Source organism: Lagopus muta, chromosome 4, assembly GCF_023343835.1.
Source record: "Lagopus muta isolate bLagMut1 chromosome 4, bLagMut1 primary, whole genome shotgun sequence".
Classification (NCBI taxonomy): domain Eukaryota; kingdom Metazoa; phylum Chordata; class Aves; order Galliformes; family Phasianidae; genus Lagopus; species Lagopus muta.
Genome location: NC_064436.1, coordinates 19,851,623 through 19,871,107, shown reverse-complemented (window position 1 = coordinate 19,871,107; position 19,485 = coordinate 19,851,623). Strand labels below are relative to the sequence as shown.

The following is a 19,485-nucleotide window of genomic DNA, read 5'->3' as shown; positions in this document are numbered from 1 at the left end:
TTAGCTTCTTTGTGCATGTATCACTGAGCTCATACATCATAACAGGTTCACTGCTCCATACCTTGTGTTTAACTTGCGAGGTTTTTCCTTCTTCACAAATGAGCAGGAACAAATTATACACTTTCCACCTTTAGGAGCTTTAGTAGAAGAAAGGTAGTTCTATTTGAATTAATCTCAGACAAAATTAAGATAGGAATGGTGATTTGGCTAAATGCATTTCCCATTTGCTTGCATTACTGATGGCAGCAAAAGCTGTTAAAGCCTGGACCTGATTCTGCTATTGTTCACCTGGATAGAGAGAGAAGTCAATGGAGGCAGCTGTGGGATAAGTAAGTGGAGCTGACAGAGGATAGAGCAAGCACAGGGGTGGCCCCTTACTGTGAATATTAGCTGGGAATTTAATCCCTGAGCCTACAGAACAGGGCTAGGTTTGCTCCTGTGTCTCAACAGAGACAAAGCCACTGGATCAGAGTGAGGGCTGCAGTACTGCAGGGATTCAGAATGCTCTTGAGTTTGTTATTCTAATTTCTCTAGCACAAGGACTTTGCGGCTTGGTGCAAATGGATGGTTGCATGGGATATCTAATCCTTCTACCAGCACTTACTGAAAGTATTATTCTGCTGTGCATTAATAAGCTGTAAGGAAATAACCACCTGAGGAACACACTAGGGACTCTGCTCTGCTCTCACCCTAACAGGTGAAATGCGTTCAGTGATGTGAATGGAACAAACGAGGTGTAAGTACAGGAAGATTAAATGTACAGAACTTCCCTCTTATGCTTGTCAAACACCCTGCAGGGCCCTATGGAGATGTACTTAATAAGATTTAGGAAAAAATGTTGTTAAAGCTTTTTTTTTTTTTAAAAAAAAAAAAAAAGAAAGTGGAAGAATATGCAATTTTGTATCAGGGGCCAACTTCATTCCCTCACTTTCCTAACAGGTACAGCGCTGTGCTTAATGGTCTGCTTTTTGCCTTGCAGACTGGCAATGGCTTCCTGCCTTTGTTTCCTGCTAACTAAATTGGTGAAAATATTCTAAAATGGAGACTCTTTTCCCTGCAAGCCTGAAGAACAAAAATAAATAGTGGTTGGTTTACTGCCAGCTGCAGTCATCTTTTCCTTTATTTTGACTTGCTTGCCTCTGTCAAGGTGACAAGCAAAGTGAAATCCTATTTTGGCACAGCTTAAGATCTGTGGGCCTTGGGGAGAGAAAGGGATGTTCAGTTGCAGCCATGCCCAGGGCTCAGGCCAAGAGGCAAGGATGCAGAATAGAATAGCCATAGAACTGGGCTCCTGCAGGGAGCTTGAAGTGCTCAAGTCAAAACTTGCCATTGAGCATATTCATCCAGCTCCCCTTCCACTACCACTGCCCCTCCATGTGATAGTCTGTGCTCAACAGCTGAATGAGATACTTTGCCTTCTTACTATTATTTCCCTTATATGTCCAGCTTCAAGCAGTAGTAGTGTACATCAAGCACTTGGAAAGAAGTCAGAATCTCAATCTTGCATTTCAACCACAGAAAATAAGTTCTTTGACTCCTCAACTCGCTTGGAGTTTCAGTCTCGAAACTGGGAAATAAGTGTTTCTTCATGCAGTTGAATTAAGAAAAAAAAAAACCCACGAAATATATTCTTCATGGAGAAACTGTGGACAAGGACTAGTCATGGTCCTGTTGTTCCAATGAAGCTGCTGATGAAGCAGGGAGAGATTCAACAGCATGTAATCACCTGGGGCAAATAAGTGCCCAAGTACTTTGTTCTTGTCCTAGAGGTTTTAAATCCTCTGTGGTATCTTAAAGGGATAAAATTAGTGTATTGCTATGCTGGTAGCTGTGCTTCTAAGCATTGCCAGAAATCTCTGTTAATTATCTGTGAAAGTCAATCTCTTTGCTTTCCTTTACCAAAACCATTGGGCAGCATCTTTTCTCTGTGTCATGTGTTCATTGTGCAGTGAAGGCTGAAAAGTGCAAGGTATATCTGTATTATTTGTACAGAGCTGCTCCTGGGAGGTAGGGAAAACTCGGTCTTAATTTGTGCTGAGCTACTTGCCAATTTAAATCCTAGTAGTACTAATAGTAAGAAACCTGTGGCCCATGCTGCTAACATCAGCTGTCACCACAGATAGTTGTTTTACCAAATGAATCACAGATGTCACTGCAGGTCTTTGTTATAAGAGTCAGAAAAAATTGATGTGAACACTTTCCAGGCTAGTTATGTGTAAGGAGAATAGATGGGTTTTAGCATTTTCACCATTAATGCCACTTGTAAATTGGGATAAGAAATCATTATTTTTGTGTTAGGGCTGCAGCACTAGGAACATCTCTCAGGATTAAAGTGTAGCACGAAACTCTGTATTAAACTATATCCACTGTTCCTCAGTCATGTAAACCTCTTTGGGAAAGTAATGCCTGTGTTTCCTTGTATTTTTGGGCTACACCAAAGATGGGTGACAGTGAGGATGGGGCCGGAAGTGCTGCATGGGGCTTAGGCAGAGGCAAGCTAGACACTGCCTGGAGGCATTCTGCAAGACTTAATTCAGCTCTAAAAGGAGGAGAGACCAGAAGAATGACAGGGCAAGCAACGGGAAACATAACATGGGGGAACTGAGCGCCCTGGTGCTTTCCTCCATGTTTCCCTTAATATGACAACTGAACTCTCTGTGAAAGACAGCATGCTTGGAAATGTAAATGGGTTTGAATCTCTATTGTATTCCAGACTGCAGGAAGCGGTTGTGTGGAGATGAGAGCATGGAGCAAGTTCTCTCCTTATTTACATAAATTATTTGTTTCTTCTTTTTCAACTGGAGTTAATTTGTACCAAAGTAAAAGAGTGATGCAGAATAAGGAACTTCATTAAAAAAGGAAGAGACTTTATTGCTCTCTTTAACAACTCCCTGAATGGAGGCTGTGGTGGTTGGCCTCTTTTCGCAGGTAACAGCAATAGGATGAGAGGTAATCATAGAATCACCAAGGTTGGAAAAGACCTAAAAGATCATCCAGTCCAAGTCCAGTCCATCAATGGCCTTAAGTTGTACCAGGGGAGGTTCAGGTTGGATATTAGGAGCAATTTCTTCTCAGAAAGAGTAGTCAAGCAGTGGCAGAGGCTGCCTAGGGAGGTGATGGAGTCACTGCCCCTAGAGGTGTTCAAGTAATGAGTAAATATGGCACTGAGGGACAGGGTTAGTTGGTGTGGTGGTGTTGGGTTGATGGCTGGACTTGGTGACCTTAGTGGTCTTTTCCAATCTTAATGATTCTGTGGTTCTACAACTCAAAGCCCTGCAGTTCAGCATGATGGTCACTGATGAGAGCCATAAGATGTGAGGAAAGGTAAATGAGTTGTATCCTCCTGGTAACTCTTGCATTTGATAACTAATTAGTGAATAAATAAATAAAATTGAGCACACTGACCAGGCTAATCCATGCTTATAAGCTGAGGCTTGCAGATGGGACCTTCATAAGGTGCCCTCCAGCATAGTATTTAACAAAATGCATGAGTTCAGTTGGCAGAAATACTATTTGAAGTACAGTAATTTACTCTATTAAAAATAACGTGAATGTTTATACTGGCAAGGACTTTTGAACATCAGTCAAATGGTCTTTGCTTGGCTTTAGCACATACGGGCTGTAGTAATCTTTCCCAGTAGGGAACTCTATTCTGTCATCACTGTCCCACAGTGTTACAAATCATATGAAAAAAAGACAACATAGGCATGTTGCCAGAACAGATTTTTATACATAAAATGAATTTGAAAAATGTAACACTATGTTTCTTATGGGATCTTGTCATTTTTCTTGTGAAAAGCAGAAATGAACAAGTTTTCCTTCCTTAAGTGGCATGCATCTACTGGGTACAAACATACATGGCTGTATTTTATGAGATATTTCTCCTCTGAAGCCTGAAGAACAATTACACAAAAGGCTCCGGCAGCTGCCACTTTGGTTGCTGTAGATTTTGCTTCCCTCTGATTTCAGTTGCCCCGGGCCCCTTTGAAGGTACTGAGTGAAAGCACTGCTACAAAACTCTGCCATGTCCAAAGCAACAAATGAAAAGGTTATGCTTGGGGAGAAGAGTAAAGATGGAGGTGGTGAAAAAGCAGAGGTGGAGGCAGCACCCTAGCAGCTATGCTGCCCTGGACGCCCCTTGGTCTCACCTGCTAAATCTGTGCTTCCCATCAGCTTCTGGTGGCTGCTGGCATGCACCAGCTGCCATGTGTTGCCCTTCATGGGGAGTGAAGCAGTTTTCCAGCTCGTGATGACATGGTTTTGTTTCAGCCACAAGGAAAAGAGCAGGAGTAAGAAGAAATGGAGGGGAATGATAATAAAGGAAGATGGTTTCTCTCTGCAGCCTACTATAAACCAACAGTCCTGGCCCTGTTTGTGGTAGCACTTGTATTTTTAGTCTTCAGGGAAGCACAGAAGAGTAAATAGCATTACTGGAATAAATGTCTGGTAACAGTTATTAGCCCAGAGAATTATTACGCATGCATATCTGAATAACCATATGTATTGGCTCTGAAAGCATCATCCATGTGCAGTAGTCTCTCTCAGCAGTGGTGACACAGTCCAACAGGATGGATCCTAACAGACTGTTAATCAGTCACCACAGCCCACAAATTGTACTCTGAAAGTGCCTGGTATTAGCCACAACAGTTCCGCAGCAAATGGCATGAATCAGCTGCATGTGTTAAACTGTTCCCACTCTGTTTGCAAGAAGATAGGGGCAATTCCTCGGGCTGCTTCAGCACCACAGTCATTTTAGAAAAAAACTCAGAGCTGGTACTGTTTTTTCCCTCCAACATAGCGTTAAAAGTCACTCAAAACTCTGCTTTCAAGGTGCAACAGCACCCAACATTCCTTTTCTGGCGACACCATTTGCAGCTTCAGTGCTTCTTGGTGGCAGAGTGAGGAGCCCAACCTGCCCTTCAGAGCAGCCCTTGGCATGGCACTTCTGCACAGCAAAAGGTGAGCAGCAGCCCCGTGCTATGCCAGTTTTGCTGCCCTGCAAAGTGCACACCTTGGCAGTTTGGATACAAATATGCTTATTGACTATCTGAGCCTCTTGCTAGCCATTCTAAGATGATTAGCACATGTTTAATATTCAACATCCTGTACAGTCTGTGAATTGCTGGCCAGAAAGCAAATGAGGATGCCATTTTCCACAGAACTTAAAATGTGTGTCTGGAAAATTGGTGGCTTTTTTCCTTTGTTTTTCCATCAGATTCTTTTCTGTTAGAGGAAGTGGTTCACACAGGCATGATCATTGGCACTGTTCTCGGCAGAAAGGAGACGAGATGCTCACTTTCCTGCTCCTGAGCAAGAGATACAGCAAGGCACCTGTTAGATTCATTGGCTGGTCTCTTCTAGTTAGAGGGAGGAGTGCAAGCTTTTGACTTTAAGATACAAATTTCCACATTCTTGAATCCACGGAGTGATAAAAAATGCAAAGGGAGTACAGACAGAGTCAAGAGTCAATATTGAGTCTAATCAGACCTTAATAAATTTAGTTGTATGGTCTCGGGGGCTTTTCCAGTTTCTGCTTAGAAAAGGCATGTGTTGGCTGAGAAAAACACTTCTCAGTGCCAAATTTCTGAGCTATTTGCAGACAAATACATAGACAGGTATTTTTGGGGAGGGAGAGTGGCTTTTCTAGGTCTGTTAGGTTTTGGCACTGGCATCAAGGACTCTCATCCAAGTGAATGGGAATGTAACCAGCATGGCTTGCAGCTAAGCCAGCATCACAGTCCCCTTTGGTGATAGTTTCATCTAATTCCAGACATTGCCCCCATAGAGAACTATCAATCTTGCCTCATGTTTCAAATCCAATTATAAAACTGTGCTATAAACCTCTAACAAGCTGTGTTATTCTCGGCAAAAGGGTGTTTATGTACAGCTACCCAACTCATTACCAGCATGCAACCGCTAATGAGCGCACAGCCCGTTGTTTGCCACCTGTGGGCCCAGCAGGTGTACCTGCACTAGGTTATGGGTAGGCACTGCTGGTGGCCCTGGGAGCACACAGCCTGCCAGCAGGCACAGCTCTGGGGCCATCATTATGTTAGCAGCTCAGGGAGAAAGGGTAACAAACCTACTTTGGCAGTGGAGGTAATAAATGCGAGCAGTTGTCTCCCTCAGCAGGGATAAAAGGCAAGTAACAACTGTCAGACAAAAGCAGGAGAAATTCCCTTCTGTGCTAATGTGGTCACTCCAGCCCAAAGAGAGCCTGCGGCCATGTGGCTCTGATCACACCGTGACTTTGTTCTTACCAAATTTTGGCTTACATCTTCATGCCCCTAGATTGGCTAGCATCTCTCTTTTCCATTCACCTGTACTTTATTTCCTTGTACGTTAGCTTCCTATCCCTACTTCAAGGCCTAGCCCACACCGCTCCTTTCCTTCTTGGCCTCCCCCACAGCAGAACAGTTAAAGCATTCCTTCAGATTAATAAAGCATATTGAAACCTCTCACTGAATGAAAACATTATGTTCTACCAAAATATTTATTTTTCTTGCATCCCCCCTCTTTTGTCATTGATTTCTGTTATGGTCTGAAATACTTCCTTAGCATCTCAGTGGTACTGTCTTTTATTGCCCTTGGAGCAGGGCATCGGGCATTTATTTACTGATTTCCCTTTAAGCTCACGTTAGCCCACCTTTTCTGCTTAACTGAGGGCAAGGGAATTTATTTTTAAGCTAAGGTTGCCATCTAGCGAACAATTATATAAATACAAACACCTCTTTTTCTGGAAGAGATGGGCTGTAGGAGGGCTTTAAGCTCTTATTTTCATGGCAGAGTGGAGCTATGGCTTTGAGGTTCAGGGCAAGAATTCAGCTGAGGATAGAGAACTTTCACAAGCTTCTGGGAGGAATCTCAAGGGCTGAGCTTAAAGTTTTAGATGAATGCTGAGACAAAGCTAAGGTTTAAAATGTGTTTTTTGTCAGGACAGCAGGAACCTATGGACAGAGCTGAAATTGCCTGCAAGTAGGAGGGAAACAAAGTGAATCCTCCAGGATAACCTCATCTTCCCTGCATGGGGCTGCATGCAAATAGCATTCAGGCACAAGCAGTTGTGCAGCCCCGTAGGTATTGCTCCCAGCTGCAGTTCTCATGTGCCATGCCACAAGACGCAGAGGTCTAGATTGCTTCCTGACATGCCTGTGAGGGAGAGGTTTGCTCACCCTGATAAAGGAGTCCCTCTTCTCCTTTCAAAGAACATGAAGCCACTGCTTATAAATTGTCTTCTCCCAGAATGATAGTACAGTTCTTCTTTTGCAGAAAGTAGCCCTTAACTGGTGTGTGATGGTTTTCCACATGAATAAAAACTCCATGGTCTGTTTGGACCTCCTAGTGATACTGGAAACGTAACCAAATCCTCTTCTTTGGGGAAAGGGTGGACAATTTGTATTTAAAAACTGGCAACTTGAGTACAGGAGGTAGTACTGGGATGCTATTTCAGGCAGTTGCCAACTTATGCTGATGTCACAATTCAATAGAGAGCTCTTTCCATAAATATTGAATGCTGGAAGATAAAGACAACGGAGAAAAGCCAAGGCCAGTAGGAAGGAAGAAGCAATAAACCCAGTAATTGTCTATATGCAAATGCAGAGGGTATGGGAAATGAGATCGAAGTGACATTACAGGAAGGAAATTATGATTTGGCTGTTAACACAGAAATGTAATGAGATAAATCAGAGACCTGAAATGTTAATATTGATGGATGCAATCTGTGCAGAAGGGACAAAGGGAAAAAATGAGAAAAGGTTGCACTGCTCATCAAAACATTGTGTGTAAACTGTGCAGCATATGTGGACAGGGAATTAAGAGGTAATGGTTATATGTCATGGGTAAAGATGACAGTGATACGGTACAAAAAGTTAGCTGTGGGTATACATTACTTGACTTGAGACGAAGAGGCTGAGTGAAAAAGTTATCAGAGCTGACAGTTTTGCAGAAAGATGAGTATGACAGAGTCACTGCTGCTATACTGACATCTGTTACTCATATGCACTGGTTTTGGCTTAGATAGAGTTTAGTGTGTATGGTGCTATGTTTTGGATTTGTGACTGATACAGTGCTGACAGTACACAAATGTGTTCATTGCTGCCAAACAGTGCTTGCATGGTGTTAGACCTTTCCAGCTTCTCACAGGGCCCTGCTTTCTTAGAAATGGCTAAACATCTGCCTGTTACTGCACATAGTGAATGAATTCCTTATTTAGCCTTGCTTGTATGTGTGGCTTTTACCTACTGAACTATCTTCATCTCAACCCAAAAGTTGTCTCACTTCACCCTTCTGATTTCCCTGCACTGTGGGGGAGCGAGTCAGTGGCTGTATAATGTTCAGCTGTCTGCCAGGGTTTTTAATATTCCCTTTGAAGGCACTCCACTGTATAGTGGCAGGGCATGCCTGCAGCACACAGAGTGAGAGCAATGCTAGAGCTGAATGGTTCCAGCACCAGGCTGAAGAGCAAAACGTTGGATTTTATTCCTTGCATTACTGAATATCTAATACAAAAATACTCAGGAGAGCAGAGCTGGAACCCCATGTTGCCTTCTCACGATTAAGTATTCCATCTGTTAGGCTTTTCCTAGCATCAGTGACTCTATGTAACTATTTTGAATCCTTATTGTGCTTTGGAGAAGATCAACCCTTTCTTTCTTTCATCCCAGTGTGTTTTGCACACTTGTGTTGTTGCATACTCTCTGCAAAGGTCGAGATCCCCTCTAAGCACTGAATTCACATCTCCCAGAGGTGGGTTAAATGCCCTGGGGGCTGGGAAACTGCTAATGAGAAATGTCAGCAGCTGATGGGGGTAGCATCACCACTACATGAATGCTGAATGACATCCAGTCCTCCCAAAGTGTACATGCACACGCACTCACCTTGACAGGATCTTACTCAGAAAAGTCTGAGGTACTGATAAAAATCCAAATTCAGGTACTTCCAAGGTTATGCTTGAGCTCTTGGAGGTCTGAAGATTTATAGTTTGGATTTAGCAGCACTGCCTTTTAAAGAGTAAGCAAAGATTTCTGACAATTATTTTTATACTACAAAGAGAAGAGACTTAATTGTATATTTGGGAAAGGAGATGTTTACATTGTATTATTCTGCTTTGATGACAATACTTTTGCTGGGTTTCACTTCCAAGTTAGTGTTTGTGCACAGTAACAAAAGGAAGTTGTGAAGTAGGACAAGAGAACTGTAGAGACCATAATACAGCAGTAATCAGGCTGGTTGGACAGTGACAAGAATGATTAATTTAATATATTGTTTGATTAACAATGGGATTTTTTTTTCTAACTCGTGAATACTTCTCGATATGTTTTAGAAGAATAGGGCAATGTGCTGAAGAAGAAAAGCTTTGCATCAGCTTAATGGCACAGAGGAGCTAAGGGCAAAGGGAAAGCTAGCCCTTCTTCAGGGAGGGAAAGGAACAGTGCCCCAAGAATGTGGACTAACACCAAAATTTAAATGCATGAGTAGATGTTACAAACAGAAAAACAACACACACACCAAAAAAAAAAAAAAAAAAAAAAAACACACACAGAAAAAAACCTACAAATATTCTAAGATAATCAAAGCAGACAGAGGGGGAAGCTAAGAATTAAAAAGGGGGAAATAAGTTACATAATTAAGGCTACTGCATGACTCCTACGCTGGTGCCTCTCCTCTACACTACACCACTACTTCCATGAGATTACCTTGCAGCTTTATACTGAAACCTGATAACCCCAAATTAAAGCCCTTCTTATTGAAGATCTCCTCCTCTTATAATAACATTGTATAATCAATATTAAGATGTTATAATCACAAAATAACAAGTGAGTTAGGCAAAGCATACTATGATAACAAAAGAGAATAAATAGAAAGCTTACCCCTATCCTGGGCTCACTCACAAAACACCAGCAGAGCAGATCTCCAGAAGAGATCCTTCCCCACTGGTAGCCAGCTCTTAAATAGGTCTAGGAGGGGTGCAGCCAGGCTCCACCCCTTCCTGCAGCACAGGTGAATTGCCTTCAGTTGTGCTCCCATGGCTGACTCAAGGCTGGCCTCAGGTGATCCATCAGAGATTCAGGCCGTGACTCAGCAGTTCCCACACACTCCACCTCTTCACAGCATGAACCAATGATCAGGTTAACAAAAGGGTAAGCTTTCCCTAATACAGAGATCCGGTATATCGCGATGCTTATACAATTTTTATCGCGATGCGTGTTGGTACAATTCAGGACGAGTGATGATCAGTGGATGTCCATACTCTTCTATGGGCCAGTGCTCAATGATGTAACTGGAGGCATGAGGTGCAGGTCCTTTCTATGTTCCATCAGTCCCATGCAGACCATCACCTGGTGTTGCATGTGATCTGACAGCAACACTGGAACGCTTGATGGCATTTTGTTCCTTCCGGTGATCCCGAAGGCTCAAAGACTCATGGGGAGAAATACAGGTGTTTCAGAGGTACCAGGAGGGGAAGGTCTGCTCTCCAGGGCAAGATGCAGGCCGTATTTCTATCCTGGGTCAACACTTCTGCTTGTACTGGGGCATGTCCTGGCCGCCTGTACCACACCTTCTGGCTGGATGTCTGCAGCTGCATGATGATATCAGGCACCAAAGGAGGTGTCCTGATCTGCCACAGGGACATGATGGGGGTCCCTTTAGCGATAAAGATCGGAGTGTTGACCACAATATCAGTAGGCCATGTACCTATTACTGGAGGGACTACTGAGCCTCCCACCTCCAACAATCTCCCCCAAGGTGCAAGTAGACCACACCACTTGGGTCCTACCTGCACCTTCCAGGGCCATTTTATTTTATGGGTACCCAGATCTAAATTCTCAGAGGCAGGGAGCAGAATATTATTTTCATTACCAATCTAGGGTCTTACCTGATGATCAGTGCCCGTAATTTGGATCCTAAGCGGGGTGGCCCATGTTGTCTGCAACATTCTCAGGGCACTGGGTCTGCCGTCTCAAGGTCTTTCATTCAGGTCCTGCAGGGTTTCATACAATCTTTTCGTCCACCCCTGCAGGGCCTGGGAGTCTGTCTTCAGGGCAGCCTTAAGAATACCGTTATAACGTTCAGTGAGGCCTGCCCCTGTTGGATTATATGGCAGTTGGAATCGCCATTCGATGTTATTTTCTTCTGCCCAGCGCTGTATCGTTGCACCAGTAAAATAAGTCCCTTGGTCGCTCTCAATGACTTGAGGTGCTCCATAGGCAGACATCAGTTTAGTGAGTGCCTTGATGGTATATGCCTGGTTTGCTCTTGGTACTGGATAGGCCTGCAGTAGCCCACTTGCAGTGTTGATGCAGGTCAGGGCGTATCTTGCCCCAAGGGAGGAACAGGCCTGATGTAATTGACCTGCCATTGCTGGAGAGGATTGTGTCCTCTAGAAAGATGGGCTGTTGTTTTGGGCAACAATCTTGGTCTCATCTTGGAGCAAGTGTCGCAATCCTGGCATGCCTGGACGATATCAGATAGTTGTATGGGCAGTCCCCATGCTTTAGCAGCTGCCCACATTGTCTTTTGTCCAGCATGCCATAGCTTCTGATACAACCAACAGGTGATGTTCTCAGATGGTGAATTCTCAATCCATCAAACTCGGGCCAGCGTGTCCGCTTCATCATTTCCCAGTGACTGTAGGGGCTGATGACCAGAAACATGATAGACATACAGACCATATTCCATATATCTAACCACATGTCTTTGCCCCAAATGGGTCAGGCGTGGATAGTCCATTCCTGGGTGGCCCACTGTGCAATCCAAAGAGTGAGCCCCCGGTACACAGCCCAACTATCTGTACAGATGTTCGGGATACTATCACCGGGTTCCTTGGTTATAACCATCCACACGGCTCGCAGTTCTGCCCATTGGCTGCTCTGACCATCCCCCTCATCGAACCAGATTGTCTCGGTGGAAGGATGGTATGCTATTGCTCTCCACTTGCTTGGGTTGCCCTTGCTGACCCATCTGTGTACCAGGCACCTTCAGGGATAGGATATCTTCCCTCCTGAACGGGACTCTTCTCTGGTGGAGCGACCAGTATTTCTTTTGGTGCATCACTGTGATACGTAACTGGGCTTAGGATCTTCTGAAGATTTTTTCAATCATACTGTATCTTTCTTCTGCTCCGTGCCAAACCTGAGACCAGAAACCAATGGGGTCCGAACACAACTCTGGCATTGCCACAGGCCCCAACCGAAGCCGTCTTGATTTCTTAGGGTAGTTCTGAAATTTTTGATCTTTAGTTGTCTCTAGAGCTGGAGAAGGACATAGTTGGGCTGGCAGTCAATCTTAGCAAATTGGATGCCAGCCCAAATTAAATAATTAAACATTTGTTTTCGGGAGACCCTTATGGGTCCTGATTGAGGAGCTCGAGTAGCCGGCATTTTGGTTTTACTTACCAGCAGGACCTCTGCTTCTTCCAACATCCAAACGTTGCGCCTAGTCCACAGGCGTTCTGTTTCTCCTAGGTCAGCCACTAACTGGGCAGCCTTCTGGACTGCAGCTTCTGAGGCCACCAGGGGATTTAATATAGAGAGTAAAGTACCATAAAGATGAGAGGGAGCTTGCTGTAGAATCAAGTCTGCCATCCCTTCTGAAAATTTGACTATATCAGGACCATCAAATGTGTCTTCATAGATAGCTTCCCTTACGCCCAGTTCACGGATGTAATTCTGAACGTCCTGCATGGAGGACCACATCCCTGTATGTAGCAGTATATCAGATTTATTCAGCCATACCATATGGCAGGCCACCATTAACCATTCTTTCATAGAATGGTTTTCATCAACATATTGATTACCCACATATAACCTCTGCCTGAGAGCAGGATGGACAGTCAGGGTGGCCAGCTCGGCTATTTCCGGGCCATTCACCAAGACACTTTCTGCCCCAGAATCCCACAGTCTTAATAACCAAGCCGGCACACTTTCTCTAGGCTTCTGCTGAAATTGCTGTACTAAATCCATCAATTCTGTTGCCATGTAAGGTTGGGCTGTTACATGTAAGTGAGTCTGGGCAGGGGCCACTGATCAGGCAGCACCCCTGCTGGTCTGTTCTGTACTTTTTTTTTTGTTTGAGTTATGACAGGAGGGACTTCTAGTGGATCAGTCAAAGTCGGATATTAGAAATCTAATTTGGATTTTTTATTTTCCTGATGAAAAACTGTTGATTCAGGAATCTGGTCCTTGTGTATTGAAATGTTACAAACTTGGCCCATAATAGCTCATAACAGGGAGATCCCACAGATCCTGGGATCTGCCCTGGAATCATTTTCCCTACAGGAGTATTGTTCTCCCCCTTGACCCACTTACAGAAATTCCAAAGAAAAGACATGATATAAATTTTAGTATATTTGGCCTGCCTGGCTCGCCAAGCGTATAATCAATTAATATTAAGATGTTATAATCATGAAACAAGAGTTAGGCAAAGCAGACTATGATAATAAAAGGAGAGTAAATAGAAAGCTTACCCTATCCTGGGCTCACTTACAAAACTCCAGAAGAGGGGATCTCCAGACGAGATCCCTCTCCACTGGTAGCCAGCTCTTAAATAGGTCTAGGAGGGGTGCAGCCAGGCTCCACCCCTTCCTGCAGCACAGGTGAATTGCCTTCAGCTGTGCTCCTCTGGCTGACTCATGGCTCGCCTCAGGTGATCCATCAGAGGTTCAGGCTGTGACTCAGCACTTCCCATACAAACATGTATGTGCTCCTACACAGGACAGTATCTCCTCTATGAAACAGTGCTCTCAGACTGAACACAACAGTATTTCTGGTTTGTATGTGTCATACAGTATGATCCTGCTACTGTATCTTTTAACAATTTTTTAACTTGTACACGCTGTATGTCATAAATGAAATATAACCTGCCCCAGTATGGTCCATTCCAATTGCCCTAGTGTAATAATACTATAAGCTTTTATTCTCTGACAATATTAGGTAGCTTATGTTCAGATTCTGCAGAGTATTTCCAAATAAATGACAATAGTAGTAATTATAAAAATCACCATTTTATTTGGATGTGCAGGAACAGAATGAAATACCAGGTTGCAGTTGTGCTGGAGTAACATAAGCTCTGAGTTAGTCCCATCACAGCTTGAATGCGAGAGGCAGCTGTTCCTTCTTAGTGCTTATGAATTTAAGCATAAATTATGATGCAGAGAGTATATTTGTGAAGAAATTGCGCTCACCTGCACTGTGGACTAATGACTTTCAGAAAGCTAAAATGAAATCAGTGTCAAATGCAAAAGTTCGTGTGACTTACAGGATCTCTGTAACACATGATCAGGATCTTGTTCACATTCACGTGGCTTGGAGGATCTCTTGTTCATGTTCTTGTGGCTTGGAGGATCTTTTCTTCATGCTCACGTGGCTTGGAGGATCTCTTGTTCACATTCACATGGCTTGGAGGATGTCTTGTCTATGCTCATGTGGCTTAGAGGATCTCTTGTTCTCTTTGGAGCTGTACATGAAATGATTGACAATCATCTCAAACAATAAATTGTGATTAGGAGCAACAGGAAAATAAAGATATCTGCAGCATTGTGCTGTGCAATATGTAGGCCAGGTCATTACATCACAGTTGTCATACTGCCAGACTGCAAATAGAAACAGGAGGAATAAAACTCCATAAACCACACAAAGTCAGGCTTCCTTCTGTTTTGGCTTTGTTCCTTTCTTCAAAAAAATGGTTTGCTTGTTTGACAGTGGAATTACATTAAGGCCTTTCATCATAGAGAGTGCACTGGGGGTCTCCCCCTGTAAGTAGTGTGGGATTGAGCCCTGATACAGCACACTGGCTTTCGGACACATGTGTCACATGTGAAAGTTAATAAATGAGAAGCATGGGGAAACGTACAGATGCTACTCAGAAGAACATCTTTTCTTTCAAGATTGGGTACTGCTTCCTTATCTCCCAGATGCACACAGGCAGAGAAATGGCTGATCCATTCCAAGGCTCCTCCTGTTCTGGGATGAAGGCGATGCCCTTTGTCAGTGACAGGAAATGTAGTGAGCTGAAGGGAAAGCTTATGGAGAGGATTTAGCCCAATGAGGAGAAAACATGTTTTTCTAAAATGGTAAAAAAGAAAATAGGAATGCGTGATAATTTTACCAGCCATGTGACAGAGATATCCTTACAGAATTATATGAATTAATGAAAGTGTTGAGTAAGAAATCTCCAACTTCATTTCTCAGAGAAAAAAACAACTCTACATGCACAAAGACAAAGCTGAATCAGGGTTTAGTAATTTAGGATCAGCTGACATGCTGAGCAAAGCAACAGTAACTTACATAGCTTAAAATCTTTTTGCCCCAAATTCTTAAAAACTCTTGGGTTTGTAAGTGCAGACCAGATCCTTTACTAGATGGAATAGCCTTGATTTTCATGGAGCTACACCAAAGTGGGGCAGTTACATATCCATTAGCACTGGCAAGTTCTGGTGCAGTTACAGATCCATTACTATAGTAGATCGTGGTTTACATGTCAGAAGATCCTCTCAAACACTGACTTTTCTGTCAAATACACCAACTTTGCACTTCAAACTCTTCTTTCTTGTCCAAGATTCTCCCAGCCAGTATGTTTAGCTTTAGCCCGATAATGCATTTTAATTCCACTATTTGCTGTCTTTCATCATACCATCATACCATCATACCAGCTGTGGGTCTGTACTCTTTTTTCTTTCCCCAGATGAATTTAATTCAGCTGCTGTATCAGACCAAATGCTGGATTTAGGTAAAATAACAGAGTTCAAATTCATTTATGCTGATATTTTTGTTTAGATCCAAGCGGGGACAGCTGAAGACCACAGTTAACCCACAAAACTTGGATTTTCTTTTTTAATATTAATCATTTATTATAATGATGCCTAAAAATTAACCAAAAATGAAGTTCCATTCGCCAGACACTGTACAGAATTAATCTTTGTTCCAAACCTCTGGTCATCTGAATAATCTTTGGCACTTTTCCTCCTACATCTTCTGTTGCCAATGACCTATAAAACCCATGTAATAATTGTCAGTTGTTTCTTCTTACGCTGTGAATGGGATGCAGGTCTCACCCACAGTCATGAAACGCCTCCTTTCTCTCTCTTTCAATCATTCATAAAACCCAAAAAATCTCACAATCAAATGTTCTTGCAAGATTACCCACACAAAACCACACCAGGAACACAGGCTCCTCCTACTGCTTGTCGTGCTGACCCTGAATTAATCTGTGCAAGTTCACATCTGGGGATTTGAATTCAAACTCCTTCCATAGAAATTCAAAGAGGATCAGATCTGAGGGTCTGGTTTTGCACAACTTTTAATCCTAACAATTTTGACCAAATCCGAGGCTCTGCCACAGAACTGTGCAGTTTTAAGTAGGGCACTACTAACACATTCTAAGCTGAAAATAGGAAGCTGAGAGTGACATATGCAGCTGACACATTCATTAGTAAAATGTATTTTATTAAGTAAGTATTGCAAGAACATAATTTTTCTCTCAGTCTGCTTCTGCATTGTTACATCTTCCAGTTTCAATGGAGTTATTCCCAGTTCACCCTGGCACAATTAGAGAAGGATTCCACCTTCAGCACTGGAAATAGCATGTTCATATACAGAGAGCAGAGTTCTACAGCTGGGGAGGAATAACTGCGTGCATCAGTACAGCTTAGGGGCTGACCTGCTCCCAGGCAGCTCTGTGGAGAAGGACCTGGGTGTCCTGGTGGACAGTGGGTTGGCTGTGGGCCAGCAGTGTGCCTTTGTAGCCAAGAAGGCCTGTGGTATCCTAGGGTGCATTAAAAAGGACAAGGGGCAGTGGGCACAAACTGGAACATTGGATGTTCCATATGAACATGGGGAAAAACTTTTTACTTTGAGGGTGACAGAGCACTGGAACTGACTCAGAGAGGTTGTGGAGTCTCCTCTGGAGATTTTCAAGACCCACCGGGATGCTTTCCTGCAACCTAATCTGGGGAAGCTGCTTTAGCAGAGGGTTGGTCTTGATGATCTCCAGAGGTCCTTTCCAACTCTTGCTATTCTGTGATTCTGTGATACAGGCAGCATTTGTTCCCTTTTGCTCTCTGTTCTTTGAAAAGAAGATTCCCAACTTTTACCTTTAAGTAATTCATTACCTCAGTCATCCCCAGTGAGGATTGGGTTTGTTGGTTTTTTTGTTCGTTTGTTTTTCATTGCTGAGTAAATTTTCTGTTTTCTGTTTACTGTCATTGAGCAACCTGTTTTTGTAGAGCATGCTTTACTAGGAAAAGAGTTGAGATTCTCATCACAGCTTTTCAGCTTTGCCTTTATTGACTCCACATCTTACAGGCAGCAAAAGCGAAATCATTTGCCACATCCACGTCAACAGATATACATAAAGACAGTAATGTAAATCCAGTCGCAAAACGAAGGTCTTTTTCCAGCCTGAGTTCGCATCTGTTCGGCTACATCTCGGACGAATGCAGCTCCCTTGGCCACAGATCCCAAGTGCCGTGGGCCCCGCCTCCAGCACAGGCTGCACTGCTGCGGGCGGCCACCAGAGGGCGCTGCCGCCGTCCCAATGGCCGTGCCGCGGGTCTGGGCGCCCCCCGTGCGGCACGGCTCCCCGGGCGCCCCCCGCCGGGAGCCGTGCCGCTCTAGCCCCTGCCCAGTCCGCAGCCGCGCCCCGCGGGGTTAGAGGCAGCCGAAGCAGGTATTCTGCCCACCGCCCCCAGCTGCCATGAAGAAACGTGCAAATCTAATTGTGCTGAACGGAAACGTACATCTTCATCGCCGATTATGATGCGGAAGAAGATTACTACATGTTTGGCACGTAATGGCCAACGTTGAAATGTGATGACACGCTAGTATGATGTACATCTCCATTAGGAATGATAAATCAAAGGTTATTCATTTCTGCTTGATTTATTCCTGGGAAACGCTGCCCAGGGAAATCTCGATTTCCGTCCCCAAATCAAACGGGGTGCCGCCAGCGCCCTCTGCTGGCAGCACTTGGGAACTGCGGCCCCGCGGCGCCTTCCCCAGGTGTTAATTCTGTGCAGAACGTAAGCGTTTGTTTTGTTCTCGTTATCCCGTCTACCAACATCGCAGTCTGTGATATTTGAAGTAATATAATTCATTGTCTTTTCTTGTATTTTATCCTCGGTTTCAGAAGTAGACTGGATAATACTTAATCCTGTGAAATCTCTCTTCAAAACCAGAGGCTTTAATCTTGCTGGTAATCTTTTTCTAGGAATACAGCAGAAAACTGCACAATGTCTGCACAGTTTATTACTGAGCACAGAGGAAAGGATTTGTATTTTCTGAGTTAGATGAGAGATGCAACCTCGTGGGTATATGTGAGCAGAATCTAGACCACGTGAGAAGTATTACTGGGACTGCATTTAAATTTTTGGCTTAGTTGATGGTTTCTCCTAAGCAGCTTCCTATAGTTGTCTGCAATTAATAGCTGCAGAGAGAAGAGCTAAACAGGAGATGAGGGGCAGACAGTGCCTGGTCTTCTACTAGCTAGCATTCTCTGTGACCCCCACCCTGTGCCCACCTTGCTTCCTGATGCTGGGCGCAGCATACCGTGCTATCTGTCACACATGACTGCGCGGCAGCATCGACTCTGACCTCTGTTACATACAGGTAAAGCCTCAATTTTTCAGCTGCTCATACCACCCCACACTCAGCTCCTACATCATCCAGCTCTTAAGGTGCATCTTCTTCCACTCTCCCTCGCAGCTAAAATCCTTGCCTAAGTTCTCATTATTTAACAGCTAAGTTGCTGCGACATCCTTTTCTCTGGCCCCGACACAAGCCCTAATCATACTGAATGCTGCTGTTGCTTCAAAGATCATTTTCCTAGCCTGTCACTTTGAACGTGTCACCCCTCTCCTGGCATCCCTGTACCACCCCCCCTCCCCTATCTCGCATCAACATAAGCTGCCTATCTTCATTCTCAAGGCCTCCTGAGACCCCACCTATCATCTCTCATTGTCAGGAGGCACAAACAAGGAACAGAGCAGCTCCAGTGACTGCCCCGCCTGCTGAGCAGGCTTTCAGCTCTGCTGTGCTCTGTCCTTATGTACCTTTTTAGAGTGGGATATGGGTCAGCAGGACTGGTCAGGAGCAAACTAAGAGACCGCTGTTAAACACAGCCCGGAATGCTGGCAGCTGTAACATTTAAACACTGCTGGCACCTTGAAACGTACCCTCTCCTTTTGTCCAGTGTTGCCATCCTCCTGCATTCTCATCCTCATTTTCTCCTCTGTGGCCTCTCTTATACTGAGAGGTTACGCTGTGCAAACACTCTTGGATTTGTTCTGGTAGCTCTCCAGAATGTCCTTAAAGCCCTCCTTTGCCATGACGTCTACAAAAGCTTTGACAACCTTTATGCTACTGGTAAGGTACTGCTGCTGTCAGCTGCACTGAGCGTTCTCATTTCCTTTATTTGCCATCTGTCTTTTTGTATTCGTCTGTGGTCTTCCGTCCTCTATTTAGTTTGTAATCGCTTTGGGACAGGGCCATC

At 44.0% G+C, this 19,485-nt stretch overlaps 1 long non-coding RNA gene across 5 annotated transcripts in view; it reads left to right on the top strand.

The window, feature by feature from the left end:
* Positions 1-19,485, top strand: part of LOC125692101 (uncharacterized) — a 208,112-nt gene that overhangs the window by 151,518 nt on the left and 37,109 nt on the right. The gene's annotated exons all lie outside the window — the stretch shown is intronic.